General features: G+C 41.3%; 1 protein-coding gene across 1 annotated transcript in view; it reads left to right on the top strand.

Annotated features, from left to right (window-relative positions):
• Window positions 1–3,886: 3,886 nt before the first annotated feature.
• The window catches only part of INIP (INTS3 and NABP interacting protein), a 13,418-nt gene continuing 13,171 nt past the window's right edge, over window positions 3,887–4,133 (top strand). Inside the window, exon 1 of the mRNA XM_026061558.1 lies at window positions 3,887–4,030. The gene's annotated coding sequence lies outside the window, so the exon portion shown is untranslated. The remainder of the gene's footprint in view (window positions 4,031–4,133) is intronic.

Raw genomic sequence — 4,133 nt, 5'->3', positions numbered from 1 at the left:
CACTTAGAATGTTTTTATAATAGCAGGTGGCTTCACAATTACTCAATGTGAACCTGAAAAGAATTCCTTCAATTATCTTGTAAGAAATCTGACACATTCTTTTCGTAATGCTTCTTCCTCTTCTTGTTCAGAAAATGAGACATAAAACAGCAATAGGTTTATAATGACTAGCACAAGGATAACTTCAGGTTGAACTTATTTACTAGACCAGACATGTAAAAACACCTGCTTTTCATCAAATACTCTATTTTAAGCCTAAATGATAGGATTCTTTTCTACAGCGCACACTCCAGGCAATAAAGACAACAAACACTGGTAGCCATACCAGCCAGATCTTCAAGCTCAGCTGGTTTGTCAGGTCAGTGGCAGTAAAAGCTTTCTTTCTAGTATCAATAATCTTTTTTTTGACCACTATCTTTTCACCATGTGCTCTGCTAGGAGAGAATAATGTATGCATCTGTTTACATGTCAGCATATATGAAATTAGTATGAAATATGTGCATTCTAGATGATACTAAGAACTTAAGATCCAGCAGTCTTTTGAGAAAAGGTGCCTTTCTTTCATATACTTTTATAGCTCATATCTTGTACTGCAAAGATTGAAGAAAGTAGGCTTTGGCCCTAACTCAGTAAATCTTATGCACATGCACATGCTTAACCCTATACAGAGACGGGACTGCTTTCAAGTCAACAGCACTATTCATGTACACACACACACTTAAGCTGATGGGTTTGTTTTTTTGCTGTATCAAAGGCCTTCAAAGCTGTCAAATTTTGTGTGGAGGCAATAAACAGAATTATGGGAAGATAGGGCACTTGCAATAAATAATGGAAGTGTGCTAAATTGCTATCAAATGAAAAATCAATTTAGCATGAGTCTTTTAAGCAGCTGGACTCCAACTACTATGGCAACTGTATCTTAAGGCAATGCAACACAAAAAGTAATCCCACTAAAATGTTTAAAAACGCTTTAAAACATTCTCAAATTTGTGTGTTTTTTTGTGACATGCACAATAAATATCAGAAATAARAGGGAGTGTTTGGAATGGACCTGTATGAGTGGCACTGCAGTTAGAACTAACAGTGCAATTCCAGAAGATCCAGAATTCAAGGAGTCATCCCACACAGCCCATTTTCACTTAGGCCAGAGAATGAGTAAATTGCTGTTTCCCCAAAGCTTTGTCAACTGTAAGCAGCCTATAGTGAATAGAACTGCCCAGGGGTAGTCTGAAACACTGCAGTTAATGATCATTCAGCATCACATACCATTTAACTCAGGTTTTGCTTCTTTATTTAGTGAGATACAGAGCTCCCTCTACAATAAGATGGCAGGAACAGGCAGCCTGGGAAACAGCACTTGACTGGCTCCAGAAATAGCATGGCCAAATTTGCCAGGCAACGCTGAAGAGCAGCCTTTTCTTCAACTGAAGATTTTGTAACGACTTTGCGATGCACATTATATAAACACTACATTTTCTAACCTTTTATTTGATTTCAGTAAACAAGAATTTCAGAAAAAATGAAAAGATTCTGGTTTACCAGAGACTGGACTCCTTTCATATTTTGAGGAGGTACATTCCTTGTTGTTTGTATAACCCAAGGAGGAAATTAATTTACTGATATGAAACTCTTCCCAGAGCCAAAGGATCATTTAACTTGAGGCAGTGCCACGTTTTCAGACAGATGCTCAAAGCTACCAGTGTGATTAATTTTTGTTAGACTTGCACAGAATGTCTGAATGAATGAGTCCCAACCTTTTTGCAGCTGAATTTCCTTACTGATGACTCGTCCTCCTTGTCCCTGCTACCTCTTCCTTTTCTCCCCACCTTCCTCTCTCTCCAACCCAGGGACCACTGTTCATTGCTTATTTCTTGCTGCCACTGCTAGCTATGTCAATGAAGAGCGCAGCAGCTAAAAGCCTGTCTGGCTCAAACTGGCATTAACCAGCATCACTTACATCCTCAGTCCCGGCACCAATGCAGAGAAATGCAACAGAATGGCTTATTAGCTTAGGCTCAGTGCTGCTCTTCATCAGTAATGCATCTCAGCAGTTACAGTTGACATACGAGATCTCTAGGTGAAGTGGACTGCTAAGCATCCAAGACCGGATAATTACATGGAAGAAAAAACAACACATATGACAGTTCCTAAGACAGAGTCAGAAATTAGTAAAACAAAAGAGCATGGAAGAAGGAAAGGAGCTCAATCACCTGTGATTCACCAGGCAAACAGAAGTGTTGAAAATAATACCCATTTGTGGGAAAGGCACCAATGTTTGCCTTCAACACAAGCGTAGTAGTCCTTAAAGCAAATCAAAAACTTCCCCAAAAATTCCCCAGATGTTTGCTGGCTGGTCACACACATACATGTTTTACCAGGCAAAAAAAATCGGGGTAACCAGCTTACAAATCTGGAAGTTARACATCTCTAGGCAATGTTTGTTCAGTTTTACAGTTCATTTTCACTTAGTGAGGTTTTGAAAAGTAGGCATAAATGCATGGACAGACAGCATTCATGGTTAGAAGAACATTCTCAATCACATAATTTGAACGCATAATACAACACACCTCATGTGCCAAAGATAAAATGCACTATTTTAAGTCAAATTAATTATGTTATAGATACTGATGAGATTTTTATACATTTTATACACTCAACAATATAATTTATTTCCACATCATTAGCTATAGTTGGATGTAATAGCAGATCTTAAAAATCTGTCAATTGCCTTCAACAACTACATTGACCCAAGATTAAGCAGATGAAATTTAATGGCTTGCAGTGTACAGAATATTCGACTACCTGATCCAAGATCCCCCTTGCTGTAATTGTCAATCTCTCTTGCAGAAACTCGTGTTATATATACCAGCTCTGAGCCCCAAAGTCTCAATATTAAAAAGTTTAATATCCTGCAGTGAAAGCAACCATCTCAAATGTCTTTGGCTAACCACAGACACCTTGAACTAAGACTTGCTTATTAAGAAGTAGCTGATTTTTGCTACTTACTCCACTTCCGTTCTAAATAATGCCCTTTAGCAAACTTGTTTACTATTGTTTTAAAAAAAAAAATGCATATAAACCACAGGCAGGCCATGTGACAACTTACTTGACTTGCCAGGGGTCAGTGCTGACCCCATTACAAGCTATTTGCTGCCTATTATATTTTTAATTTTTGCAATTCTTAAGGATTTATTTTACTTGTATATGATCAGAGGTACAGATACTAAGGGGCACAGTTCAAATCCCTGCTCAGCTTGGTTTGAGTCAAACTAATGATCCGAGTCACAAATGAATGAAGTATTTTAACTYCAAACACGTAAAATCAGTTACAGATTACTGCTTAAGCATAAGGCTCAGCCTCCAATATACACTTAATCACTTAAAAAAAGACAGGTTGACTTATAAACTTGTCACTTGACATTTAAAAAAAAAAATCATGCTTTAACATGAATGCACAACCCTTCTGGAATTCATGCAAAATAGTCTTCCCTGCTGTGTTCAAATTCAGTCTTCACGGCTGATATTAAAAATTAAGCACATCTTTCCTTTCACTTTTTTTTCTTTTTAGCACTTAAATATGCTGCCTCCTGAAGTACCCTTAGAATTTGTGACCCTCACACTGGGCTGTAAACTCATGCTGTATTCAGGGTGACGCCTCTAACGGAAACCATTTAAAAAAATAGCACTTTAATGCGGGACTGAACAGCTACCGCAGCCTAACCACGCTGCGCCACAGCCGACCCCCGCCATGTTGCCCCCGCCGCTGCCGGGCCCTTCCCGTTGCCTAGAGACCAGAGGCGGCCCCAAAGCGAGGCGGGGGCGGGGCGCTCACCCCCCGCCCCAAACGGATTGGTCCTTCCGGCCTGTCTGTCAAGCCAGGGGGCTTCCGCCGCCATTGCCCGCTGCTCCCCGCCCCGCCGCTTCCTCGGTTGCCCGCCATGACGCGTTTCTGCGTCGTCCAGGAAGAAAGAGGCCAGGAGGGGGCCGCTGTCGCGCGCGCGCGCGTCATGAGCGAGGGGGAGCGTGTGCCGTGAGTTCAGTCCCGTCGCCGAGCCTAGCGCGGCGGTGGTGTTGGGGTGGGAGAGACCAAGGTGTGGGGGGGAGGAAATGGTCGTCAGTTGGCTGGGCCGTGG

This window comes from Apteryx rowi, unplaced genomic scaffold (genome assembly GCF_003343035.1).
Source record: "Apteryx rowi isolate R43461 unplaced genomic scaffold, aptRow1 scaffold_182, whole genome shotgun sequence".
Taxonomy (NCBI): domain Eukaryota; kingdom Metazoa; phylum Chordata; class Aves; order Apterygiformes; family Apterygidae; genus Apteryx; species Apteryx rowi.
This window is presented reverse-complemented; position numbering and strand designations above follow the sequence as displayed.